This window comes from Periplaneta americana, chromosome 9 (assembly GCF_040183065.1).
Source record: "Periplaneta americana isolate PAMFEO1 chromosome 9, P.americana_PAMFEO1_priV1, whole genome shotgun sequence".
In the NCBI taxonomy this organism is placed as follows: Eukaryota; Metazoa; Arthropoda; class Insecta; order Blattodea; family Blattidae; genus Periplaneta; species Periplaneta americana.
Window position 1 is genome coordinate 110,993,722 of NC_091125.1, and position 14,141 is coordinate 111,007,862.

The 14,141-nt window shown below is 36.8% G+C and overlaps 1 protein-coding gene across 2 annotated transcripts in view; it reads left to right on the top strand.

Moving 5' to 3' along the window:
• Nucleotides 1-14,141, top strand: part of LOC138706386 (nuclear receptor coactivator 2-like) — a 613,007-nt gene that overhangs the window by 342,219 nt on the left and 256,647 nt on the right. The window contains exon 1 of one of the 2 annotated variants that reach the window (XM_069835614.1): nt 5,721-5,742. The exons of the other annotated variant lie outside the window; for it this stretch is intronic. The gene's annotated coding sequence lies outside the window, so the exon portion shown is untranslated. Of the gene's footprint in view, nt 1-5,720; nt 5,743-14,141 lie in introns of those variants that run through there. 2 annotated transcript variants of the gene reach the window in all.

Sequence of the window (14,141 nt, forward strand, 5' to 3'; positions counted from 1 at the left end):
AAACTTCGAATTAATTTTCGTAGAATTTCTGCATTAAATTCTTCTCATGATAAATATGTTTCCTGGATTTTGTTCAATATTTAGGGCCATATTCATAGACATTCTTAGCGCGGACTTCCGATGAATGATCAGCGAACTAACGTTTTTCGTATTCATAAACCAGTGTTAGCTATATGATACGATCTGAATCCTGTACAAGTAATCAGTCGATAGCCGGGGCTAGTTTAGCACGCTCGTAGCGCGGGCTAACGAAATATCTATGCATAGCACCCTTAAATTTGGTAAAACTCTATTCCCTCGGGCTGAATACCAGATTCGAACCTACAACTGTGACTTCCAAATAACGTTAAATATGCACTTCTGACCACTATGTACGTCATATTCAGCCTTTATATCAATAGTAGATATAAACAATACATTAATTTGTTCGTAGTTATTTGTGTAAAGAAGTTTCCGACTTTATGCATGTTAGGTATAGTAAAGAATTACAGGGCTTATCACCAAACATTTACTGGACATAATATGATTTCATTTTCAAATAAAAAAGAAATGGTAATTATTTCGAGGAATGTAGCTTGGATAATCTGTGTTGTTTGTGTTAATTAAATGGGTTTAGTCATTCGTAACGACTTCAGTAAGCAGAATATCCTCATTTTTTCTCCTTCAAAACGTTCAAATCATATTCATAATCCGATCGGCAATGGGAAAAATCCTGGCCAAGGCTTTTAATAATCGCCCAGTTTATTTAGTTTTGCAGTACTGTTACGGAAGAAAAGATGGATAAGTGTTTTCATTCATGGATGGCTCATGAGTAGACTACACGCTTGGTGAGCCAATCCAGGCGTGCTGATTTACAGGATGATTCAGGACCTGTGCAACAAATTCTTGTAGGAGCTACGCGACATCGAAAAAGAGATAGGTTTTAGTGACATTTACAGTTAATTATGAAATTAATTATTAATTTATTTCTTCAAGTATCCTTGTGGACAGGTTAAAAGTGTCCTGTCATTTTGCTATCCCGTTTGAATGAAACGCTCTTCGGAACACGCTTCCGCTGCTCATGGAGGATGTACTCTTCACGATGTGAGGGGACATGTCATTCGCCGTAACGTCCCAACGCATTTCAACCTGAACAACATCTACGGGGATAAATGGATAGGAGAGCCGAACCTGTGGCCAAGGTGATCACCCGACTTCACGTCCTTTTTTTTTGTGGGATATGTGAAGTAATACACTAGGAAGGAACCGATTATACGAGTATTAGCTGCTTTTGATCAAATTCGACACAGGCCGATAACCACTGCTATGGCGGTGTAATGAATGTAATCAGGTTCAGGGTAGACACTTCGAACACTTATAACTTGTCAGCAAACGTACTTGAAAAATAATTCATTTCATAATTATTGTTAATGTCACTAAAACCTATCTTATTTTCGATATCGCTTAGCTCCTAAACGAGGCATCGGAGAACATAGGTTATTATACGAAAAGTGATCCTCATTGCGAGATCTATCGATCCCCAGAGTGTGTGACATGTCCTGAATCACCCTGTAGTTGTCGTGGATATTGCCGTGACACGGTTATTAATACTGTTAAACTTTAACTAATCTCAGCACTTTATTCTTCGTTCATTTATGCACTGTCCACGTATTAGTAACACCAACACTTTGACGAACACTAAGATTACTATTTACGATATTTTAACTGGCACTGTGATTAAAGGTGGTACTCTTTTTAAAAACCTTACTTTGTTGTCAATACTGTATCAAGTCCTTAGATTAGCAAATACCTATAGGAATTTTATTAAACAAGCAGTTGAATAGCCTATATTCTATTTGAGAGATAGCCATTGAGACGACAGTGCTCCACAATTTTACTAATATAGAAAAAGATTTAATGTGTAGAGAAACGTTTGTGAATATAATAAGGTAATAGAAAATGGAATAGAATTGTCGCTCACCAGCACACAGGCTTGGTGACTTATATCATAAGACCTAGCACGGAACATAAAATATCATAGTAAACACATTTACAACAAAGATGTAAGTAGTCTCTATATGAGCCGTTCAGAGCAGAAGTGGTGTAAGTCAAAATTGGGTAATGAGGGTTAAAGTAAACATACTGTAAAATACAGCGCAAAGTAGCAATTAATATTCATTTTATGTAAACTATTAGTAGTCAGTAGATAGCAAGAAGGCCATATTAATTGCTACTTTGCGCTGTATTTTACAGAATTTTTACTTTAAACCTCATTACCCAATTTTGACTTACACCACTTTTGCTCTGAACGGTTCATATATTAAATCGAACACTTGAAGAAACAATAGTCCATAATATGGTATCAGGATGTCCTAGATCGGCACCACATGAATATTTTGCTAGACATAGCAATCTATGCAAATTAATACATTATGAAATATGCGAGGAAATGAACGAAACAATAGCTGAACTTCGGTATCTACATGATTAAAAGCCTGTCTTGACAAAAAAAATAATGCCACTGTGCTGCAGAACTTACCAGTACAAACTGGCGGAAAAATAGCGGTAGAAGTAGACCAGACATCGTAAGTGACAATAACGCCAAGACTTTTCAACTTATTGGTAAGTTCTCCGTGCTCCTAGAAGTAAACCTATAATAAGACAAGAACCTAAAAACGTCTGAAATGTTATTGTGTGGTTGTAAAAATAGAAATAATACGAGTGTACAAGCTGCCGCAACAATAATTATAATTGACGCTCTGTGAAATGTTACGCAAGAACATACTAACTCGAACATATTTCTACTATTCCTGAAGCACCAGACTTCAGTGCTTTAAAGATCAACAATTACAGGCACTGCTCATATAATTCGCAAAACTATTGCGAGCATCTGTATTCCCCTTAATTATAATCTTAAGATTGTGGTTCATTATCAGTCACTGCTTCTTTTTTTTAAGAGCTATGTGAAAATTCTTAATATCCAAGGAGATCACCATCATGACGAAGTATTGTCGCTTATACTAAAACAGAACTTCCGTTTCTGAAATTTATTAATATGATTACAGTATTTTATTTACTTCTTACAAAACATTCAGCTTGAGGTACAAGGATTTTCATTGGGGCTTTCTACCCCCTGCCTTCCCCCTGAAAATTGTAAGATGAGTGTAGAATGTACTGACAAAATGTAGGGAGATATTTGTGGGAAATGCTGAAAACTTCGAGACAATTTCTTAAGGGTGGTGAAACCTAGTTACTAACTATAAGTAATAAAAAAGTTGTGGATGGACAATTTGATTATCGTATATCCAGTGACAAATTGAAAATGTCGATCAAGAAAGTTTGTGCACACTTAAATATGTTGCATGCCCTTCAATAATTACCTCCCTTATCATAGACTTTGTAAATCGGAGCGAAAATAAAACATTCATATATTATTACGATGTGCCGAAGTACATATGATATTTTCAGGCAGAAATTCTGCGTCATCATGTGATGAAGGATGAATGGAACGGAGAAAAATTCTCTCCGGCATCGGGATTTGAACCTGGGTTTTCAGCTCTACGTGCTGACGCTCTATCCACTAAGCCACACCGGATTCCCATTCCGATGTCGGATTGAATCCTCTCAATTTAAGTTCCACCTCTTGGGTTCCCTCGGGATGGGAATCCGGTGTGGCTTAGTGGATAGAGCGTCAGCACGTAGAGCTGAAAACCCGGGTTCAAATCCCGGTGCCGGAGAGAATTTCTCTCCGTTCCACTCATCCTTCATCATAAAACATGCATACCAACTCAACTGAAGTTTCATTCCCAAAACTGGGGTACGAATTCTGCGTGTTGGTGTATCCCTGATGCAGCGTAGAACGTTTTAGTGTAACAAAACAATATTCCTCGTAGGCTACAATAAAATGAGATACTAGAGCTATTTATTCCCTGAACAAGAGTTTTGTGCTCCAAATAGTTACATTAGATCAGGCTACATTACAGAACCACTACCACTTCTCTGTTATTGTTCACTAGATCACCAGAAGTCCCACAAACTGTAGTAGTTCGGAAATAACTTCTTCCAGAAAAACTGTGTAGAAGTTATTGTTCATTCTGAAGACACGAACAAAGCACATGAGATCCTATCTCACACAGTCATGTGCAGTACATACTGAAATGTTAACAGAAAATGTATACTTGTACGAACGACATTGGATCACATGTGGATTCTCCTCATCCCAGATGTGGCTGTTTCGTACTCGGAATCAAGGTTCCAGCGACCCTTGGTTTCTTGTCTCAAAACATTCATATTTCCCCTGAACGCCGCTTTGTTGTAGTGTTAGGAAACACTGTATAATCTCTGTTATAATCCCAAACGCACTGTAAATTATTATTTGGGAGGGAAAAACCGTCTGCAGAACAAGGAAACAACTGGGACGCATTTGGTGATGGTTGTCCACAGGAATGCTGCTACACTAGCCATGTTTTTCACAGTGCGACCTGTGTTAATCCCCCTTTCCAATACAGCAGTTTACATAAAAGATGTAAATGTCTGGATTCACGTGTTCTGCCCAGTTTGTTAGAATGTTTAATTGATGCGTTATGGCCATGAAGTTACACAGTGAAGCTATTCGGCAACACGGCAGAGTATGGTCGTCATTTCCGCTCTCTGCTATCAACCGCATTTCTTACAGATTTTCCTTGATGATCGAACGAAGTGACGCCAGGGCTCTGTGCAGTCAGAACTGTAGTTACCTGTGAGATAGACGTTTTAATTATATAATTTATGTTTATTTGTAACTCATCATCATCAACTTTGCGACCCAAACAATTTTTTTTTCAGGATTGCCTCTCCATCTTTTTGTTAGTCTTTGAAGTAATTTGTGGTCTCCTAGGATTGTAATTCCAAATAATCTTTTCAAATCTGCAGCCCATAATTCTCAAGATATGATTCCTGTTATTTCTGTATGTTTCAATCCGACAAGTAGAGCGTATTCATCTCTCTTCTTGTTCAATAATACGTAACCCGCAGCACACTTTAAATCCATGCTTTATTTCCATACAACATGGGAGGAACAGCCGTTTGCAGCATAGGCATATATTAACATTTATTTTCTCTTTCACGTCTGTGTTATTGCCATACGTTATCTTGCGACCTGAAATTTTAAAAGTGAGAACCTCTGTTATTGTCTCGTCATCTTTCAGGTTAAATTATTGCTTTTCTTTTCTCATTTCATAATTTAGTAAACTCGCGTTCTTTAAAGAACGTACAGTAAAATATTAGAGGGTCAAATTTGATCCGGAATAATATTGTAAAAAGTCATACTGTAATGATTTCTCAAAATAGGCTCCTAGCTCATAGATAAACTTTGCTTAGGTAACTTCTTTATTCATTCTTGAAATTACATCTTTGGTCGACATAATTATTTGAACATTTATTTTCTCTTTCACGTCTGTGTTATTGCCATACGTTATCTTGCGACCTGAAATTTTTAAAAGTGAGAAACTCTGTTATGGATTATATTTGATGCCGAAATGAGTATTATTATTATTATTATTAGTACTGTTATTATTATTATCATCATCATCATCATTATTGTTGTTTTACGTAGATGCAATTAATAAATACTTAAAATGTGATGATAACGGTAATTATTTATGTTTGTTGTATCAAGTATACTAAAGGGACTAACAGTTATTTGTTTCGTTACAGGTAAGTTCAAGAGAAGTCTCAACATGGATACTGCCTCTCACGGACCCTACTTCAGAGTCTTCGTAACTAGTGAGTTTAATTTCTCATAATTTGATACCGCTTTTCTCGGTGATGTTGAGATTTGGCGAGTTTTGCACACCGGTACGAAGTTTTGGATTGGCCTATCATCTTTCGTGTTACAAATGTTATTTGGCACAGCCAAGTGTTTTGTTTATCCTCCTCTCCGACTCATTTTATGATAGAGTTTCCAACTAAAACTTCGATTACTTCGTGTTCGAGTCTCTGTACGTAATTTGGTAATTTGGGCTTCGGATTAGTAGTGCGACTTGTTTTTGTCGTATGTTGTCTTAAGCTTATGCTCTGTTGATCACATTACAAGATAGCCCCCCCCCCCACACTTATGAATTTGTAGTCCTGACTCAGAACATGTTTGTTGAGAAGTAGGCCTATTGCACGCACACTGGCTTATAAGAGGTTCATTATATTAACATTTGTGCTAATAATAATGTTCAATGTAAAACAGGAACTATACAAAAAAGAAATTCACCACAATCGTCAGAAAGGGCTGGTACGAGTATATTTATGTCGTAATGTATTATTCACGAGAATATGAATAGTGATTAAGTTATATTGATGATGATACTTTCCACCTTACTGAAAATAAAAAAATTGGGCTTAAAGAAGAACTAAATCATAATAAAAACATAATAGGTAACTGTAAATAATGCAGGATTATAACTTTTATATTTGTAACATTTTGTTTTTGGAGAAGTCATATTCTTTGTTTTGGGATTTTATTTTCTTTATACAGGGTGTTTAAAAAGTATCCAATATTTTAGGAGGTGCTAGTATGCATCAAAACAAGAAAATAATGTCTAATAAACATGGGTCCTACAACATATACTTTCCGAGATCTGTACACTTGTTCATAGGAGGTGCTCAATGTGACGTCCTTTCATGGCAGTGCATTTTCTGCCGTACAATATAGTAGTAGACTACCAGATAATCATAACGTAGTTGACACCCCTGGCATGGAATACTGATACGTCGGAAGGAATACTGAAATCAAAATTCTGGTTGCGGATATGAGCGGGGTTCAGCAGAGATAGTGTTGTGAATTTTTGTGATCAGCATGTGTAGGCTGATGAAAATCCCCATGCAGTTGAAGAAACAAGGCATCAGCACCGATTCTCAATCAACTTATAGGGAGGCATTCTTGGTGATAGATTAATAGGGCCATACGTGCTACCACAGAAATTAACTGGGGATCGTTATCAGGACTTTCTTATTAACGTATTAAAACAAATTTCAAAGAGTGCGTGATTCCTTACGCCGAAGGGCAGAGGTATGCATTGTCACATTGAGCACCTCCTATGAACAAGTGTTCAGATCTCAGAAAGCATGTGTCATAGGACCCATGTTTATTACGACATTTTTTCCTTCTTTTGATGCATACTATCACCTCCTAAAATATTGGATATTTATGCATACTATCACCTCCTAAAATATTGGATATTTTTTAACATCCTGTATTTCTTCAAGTGTAAGTATTATTCTCTTTAGGCTACGTGATTGTCACTAATGTTTTTCTAATATTCCTATTGTGCATTCCCTTTGTTAACAATGGGCGGCCGGGTAGCTCAGTTGGTAGAGCAGCTGGCTGCTGACTGGAAGGTCCGGGGTTCGATCCCAGGTGGTGACAGGATTTTTTCTCGTTGCCAAACTTTCAGAACGGCCCCGAGGTTCACTCAGCCTCCTATAAAATTGAGTACCGGGTCTTTCCCGGGGGTAAAAGGCGGTCAGAGAGTGGTGCCGACCACACCACCTCATTCTAGTGCCGAGGTCATGGAAAGCATGGGGCTCTACCTCCATGCCCCCCCCAAGTGCCTTCATGGCATGTTACGGGGATACCTTTACCTTTACCTTCGTTAACAATAAAACTCTTTGTCACCTGTTGAGTAGAAGTTTTATTCAGTGTTATGACAAATGTGAAGAGAAACTTAAATGTGACACAGACAAAGTGCTAAAAGCAGCAGCAAGAAAGTAACGGAAACACAGCTTATGCACATAAACATGAGCTATTCCTTTGGAATTTACTTAGTTCTTCATGGAACATATCCTGCTCGAAGAGTTCTCTCTCTTTGTACAGAAACAGATACTTCTTTTTCTGATCTTCCAGAGAGTGTACGCAATCAGACATTCATTACATAATGTATTCTTTTCTTTACGTCTGTCAGAAATGTTAATATTTGTTCTCGTATATTATTCATGTTTCATGTTCTGAGGATTCCTCACAGTGATGGAAGCGACGTTTACATTTATATGAGAATTGACTTGGCTTAACGAAGTCCGTTTTTAACCGAGCAACAGTAAAGATTCTCAAAAGTTTCAGCCTTTGCACAGTCAGGTGACGGATTCTCACACAGCAGGAGCCGAAGTCTGAGTCTCTGCAAATACTGGGAGTTTCATAGTGCACAAACATCATCTTTGATTCGTTTTATCGTTCCTATTGCACTGTTGAATGGCGTTTGTAGTTTAAAAGGGACACCATTGAGTAAAGTAGGCCTACTATGCGCAAAAATCATTTACGCACATACATGCATGTAAGCAGCATACATACCAACGCATACAGATATACAGATATATCTATAGTAGAATGGTAATTGACTAACGTGCAAAAGTTACGAAGGTGATCCCTCAGGCTACCTACTGTGGTAAGAATAGTTGCTATGAATATAGATTTGATATTCACTGGTTACAAGGTTATAGTTATTTATACAGTATGTCATTAAAACAGAGTTTGAACAATTTAAATGTAAAAAATAAAGGAATAACTAGAGAATGTAGGCGATAGGATAGCAGCACCGACTATGCTCGCTACTACTGATCAGGTCGTACTTAGCCATTTGAAATAAAAGAAAATCGATATGTAAAATTCATAACTTTTCTTTAAAAATAGACTGCCGTAGTCAAATGAAAGATTTAGCGAGTATATAGGCAGTTTTTTAATCCACTAAAAGAAAATATAAATTCTGAAAGATGTAATAGGCTTATGGACAATTTTCGCCAAAACGGTAAATGAATTTTTGGTCCAGGGAAATAGCTCTTTTCTTATGAAAATACTCACAGCGGATATCATTAAATTATTTACTGCTTTGCGAAGTTTACTAATTTGGGGAACAATGGTATAACAGCCGCGTAATATTGGCGTCATATTAGCGACACTGTGTACTTGGTTTTATCGTACTTGCAAAGTTCAACGGCTCCACATCAGTTCTCCAGTTTAATATTCGGTACAAACGTAAAATTAGAACACTGTTCAGACTGAGGTACTGCAATGATTACTGTCAGTTATCACATTTAGTATTACTGGTGGTTTCAAAAGTTGCAACAGCTAACGAAGAGTTACCGCTCATATGTGAACTTCGCGCTAGGCAGTTCAGGTGAGCCTATTACCGACAGTGGCGAGCGGTGACTCAAAATATAGGTGAAGCTATTTCCTAGATTATTATTATTATTATTATTATTATTATTATTATTATTAGTATTAGTATTAGTATTATTATCATCCTTGATATCATGTTACTACAACCACTACTGTTTTTTTTTTTTTTCATATTAATAGTGGCTGATATTTGAGATGTGGATATGGAAATGGATGGAGCGTATGAAATGGACAGACAGAATAAAAAACAAAACTGTATTGGAAAGAGTGGGTGAAGAAAGAAAGATGCTGAAACTGATCAGGAAGAGAGAAAGGAATTGGTTGGTCACTGGTTGAGAAGAAACTGCCTTCTGAAGGTTGCATGCGAGTTACATACAACTTGGCCCAGGGCGATTCATTACTTGAGTTGATATCCCATACACTAAGCCTATAGAAAAATAAAGAGACACGGGAGTGCGATTTTCAGAAATAGATTCGATAATTCTACAAAGGTTGAAGATCGAACCCGTACATGTAGGAACTATTCTTACGACAGCAATCTTGACGGATTACCTGAAGTTATGCACGTCAGTCATGAATTATTCTATACATACAAGCATAGGCCTACATATAAAATATAGTTCCTTTTTATGAAATGTGGTATTCGTCATAGTTTCAAATCCCGCAGTTTACGTGCAAATATCAATCAATTTTCCTTCCCGTCTCATTTTTTAAGCTCTTCTTCAAGGTAATTAAGGTTTTTGCTCTTGAACATCTTTGCTCATAGTCTTAACCCTCACATATATTGGGCATCCTCAGTCGTATGCCTAATGTGGCCACACAAGAAAGACGCAGTTAGTCCCGATAGATGATGAATAGTTGAAGGGTGGATCTGCCAGAAATGAAGCACGAATCCACTAGAGACTAGGGAAGGCTTGCAGAACTAGGCACCAATTGTAGCGTTACATTACTCATCGGAATACGTCATTCACCCCTTCCTTCCACACTCGCGTCATTGACTTGGTAGGGGAGGGGATTTGTATTCAGTGTCTTTCTTATGTGATTGCATACGGGCCACAGATACGTCATTCAACGCCGGACTGTGGACGGGGAACCAAAGCTTCCCCCATGCTTTCCACCCCTCTATCGCCAGTTCTGTATCCCTGGACCAGGGTCTAGTTCCACCCCCAGTCATTTTTGATACCTGTCTCGAAGTGCTGGGAAAATTAGCAGAAAATATTATCTCCCAGCATTTGTTTAAAGAAGAAATGTAACTATCGAGAAAAGAATGGCCTTAACTAATTTAATTTTATCTTGTTCTTGGATGTTTGTGGATGGTTTTGAAACAGGTTGGAAAAAACTTTCTATATTCACGCATTACTGTATATAAGTTAATGCTGAGAAAATTGTTTGAAAACTGATCATTTTCTCCTTATTGTAGAGTCCGTGAAAATGTTTCTTCGTTTGTATAAATACTTGGTACACGTAGCTTATCAAATTGATAATTATGAACTTGAGTCCTTAAACTATTGTAACAGACGCACGAGACGTGATTTTGCAGTCGTGATTGCTCTGGCTTTTATTCCACTTAGATTTTTTTTTGCCTTCTCCCAGACCTTTTCTTTGTACTAATAATATGCTCTTCGTTAGGCAACTAGTAAAGCCCCTTGTTACTCCATGTTGCCAACTCGCGTGGAAATTCTTAATGTCTGACAGCATTGTGTTTGAAGTTACGTGACTTTTCCCTACATCAATTGGCGTAGAAAATTATAGGGGCAGCAGTGAAGTAAATTGGCAACTTGGCGATTCTATAATTTCATAATGAGTTTAGGGGACCTATTTAAATTTTTGTTTTGAAGTAGTTTAGAAAAGGTTTCAAGATTTCAGTGATATTAGAGAAATGGGAGAGTTGTCTGTCCTAAGAATATTGATCTGATATTGGCCCATTTTGACACTTCTGAAAAGCCCAATACCAATATTTTTTTGTATACTCATGTTTATATAACAACCGAATTTACATCAACTTTATTTTGTGTTTTAATGTATGTCCGACTTTCTGCTCTTGTTTAAACATTGATATAGGTATTAGGGTAACATTTTTTTTTAATTTTTTTTCTTTAATAAAACTTTATATATATATATATATATATATATATATATATATATATATATATATATAATGGTTGACCGTGTTTGGCTTTCGCTTCTGATTGTAGTAATTTCCTGTGATCACTTGTCCCATCGACGTTTCGCCATGTACCGTAAATCTCTTGATCCATGATCCTGTGTACTATACTGCATTCTAGATAAGAAAAATATTCAGGTAAACAAAAGGTGGAGTTTTGCCATCTCCCACACCATCGTACCACGTCACGCGTATTAATACTATTGGCTAGTGATAATGTAGGCTACGCGTTAGAAATTAGTTCATAGTTTCTTATGAGATGTTCATCGTGATTGATGTAATTTAGACAGAAGTGGAGTTAAAATCATGAACCGAGACTCGTGGTACGTTTATAATGCAGATATAAGTTACTTTGTAGGCAGGATTCCGCTAGCACGTACTGTTGCATTTCATGCAGTTAGAACCTGCGTCACAACCTAACATAACCTATACTATTTCGCATGTAATGCCGAAACATGTATGAATATGTAATAGGATGCGAAACTTACTGAGTTTTCCGTAACACATCCTAGAGGCGCTAATGTAGAAACAGATCTTGCTGCCATCTGTTGGACGGAGGAGAACTTATTACATCTAGCAGCGCACCTGGTGACGAAAATGTTAAACTGCGCAGAAAATATTCCTTCCCTCCTACTCCCATCGATATTTTCAACCCAATTTAAAATAAAACATTTACATTTTTATTTCTCACACCATCTTCCACTGACAATTCTTACTGGTGCCAACAGGAAGATGAAAGAGACGATTTATTTTACACTACCCAATTAAAATATAACCAAACAGAGACAAAATAAAGCAAAAGGTTAGATAATTGGAATTGTATTCTTTGGGTATTTAGTGCACCGCACAATGGAAAAGTCTGCAAAAACTACTTAGATAGTTCAATTTATTATATTACTATTACTTTACAATACATTCAGTAACATTATTTTTACACCGTCCATAAACATCACTGTTTAACATACACTGCTTAAACACGCTTAGTATCACTTTATGTCCACTCATTATCAAGTTTCTGGCTGCCATCTTGTCTTCTCGAGCATCGTCTGTTCGTCTCGAAGGAACGGATAAATAGAGAACTCTGGATAATCTACCCAACACGTAATTCTAATGTTCATCACCCACGACGTCGGGCATTTATCATCTTATTTGAACCCCCTTCCGTCAGATGGTGCTGACCGCAGTTTCGCATCCTATTGTATATTCATCCATGGCCGAGATTTGTCTTGCTCTTTTGTAACCGTACAAAGTTATCTCTCCTGTTCGTGCCTAAGCATATAAACATTATTAATATTATACTGAACATAAACAATGAATATAAACACTTGTCACTGTGTTAGAGAGATCGAAGTGTGTGCTGTAGCGTGGTGGACTCTGCACAGGCAACAACGTTGTACAATTGTCATACAATTATTAAATGTTTACTTACCTCCACATCTTTCTTGTGTGGAAAAATAGGACTAATCATGAACAAAGTATTATGAAAATTGCTGATATAGAATTCTATGCCTGTCTTCATGGTAACTGAAACTATTTTCCATATAAACAGACTGTACCGAACGCACGTGAACAGTTCCCACGCTGCAATAAGATGACAAATCACGTTACGTATCACATAATACATTTCGCATCAAATGTTTGTTTAATTGAATATTTTTCTTATTTGGAATTTAGTATAGTTTGCCGTTTGTTTTGAGCAATCATAGTTGGATTGTTGAATGAACAGAGCACGTAATCCACCACAAATTTGATTCGGACAAGGTCCACCGTGAAAATCTGGCAGCATAAAAAGGGAATTTAGACATAATAATTGAATTTGGTCTAATGCATTGGACCCATCCAATTGCGTCTTCTCTTCGTCCTCAGTTTCCTTCCTCCTTTTCTTGTGGCAAGGATAAAATCAAGCTTAGAAATATCACATGTCCATATAGTGTATTCAACTTTGTTTCGAAACGAAATATCTCTTTCTCATTCCCTAAAGATGAAGAATATTCCTCAGAACAATGCCACAAATTATATTTGCAGACATTTAAACCGTCTCTGACATCTGCGCTCATTTGGCTAATGATACACTGAAAATCTATGCTCTGTTATACATTATTTTTAGTCTTTTGTTCCGTTTTAGTATGTCTTCATTTTCTGTTAATCTTATGCATTTTAAAGGGGTAACGGCGCTCGAAAATAAAGCTTTTTTTTTCATTTGATATGTGTGTGTTTGTTTATTATCAGTTTCAGTAATTTAAGAATGCAGTCACGCGAGTATGAAGTGTAGTGTTTCCGTTAAGTACAGAGTTTAGTTTAATATAAATATACTATACAACATGTCTCGCTTAGACGTCAGTCTTTAGACGTTAATGAAGTTCAAACATGCTACCGTTTTCGTAATACCCATATTATACAGTCCTACCGTAACGATGTTATGTGAGGAGTTGTAAACGGGTTCGTTAAATAGACATTTCACCTCTCGAATCATCACGTTGTTGTCAGTTACTGTTAGGAAGACAGTCGGCACTAAATTAAATTGCTTTTAATACAGTCTGATATAAGTTTATTTTTTTATGAGATTTAAGGCCTTCGCGGTGATTAGATTGTAGATAATTTGATATTAACATTCATTTCTCTAGATTTACTGTTTCCAACGTTTCGGAACTACTTATAGGCTTATTATTGGAGAAGTAATCCAAAAAACCTACTACTATACAGGGTGATTCATTATTACGTGTAAATACTTTGTGTCTGTATTGTGGAGGTGAAACTAAGACTAAAACGTTCTATACAACTTTTTCTCAAAACCTTTCATTCCCGAGTTCCAGTAGATGACACCTACGTCGTAGTAAGTGCATAGGTATTACTGATCTC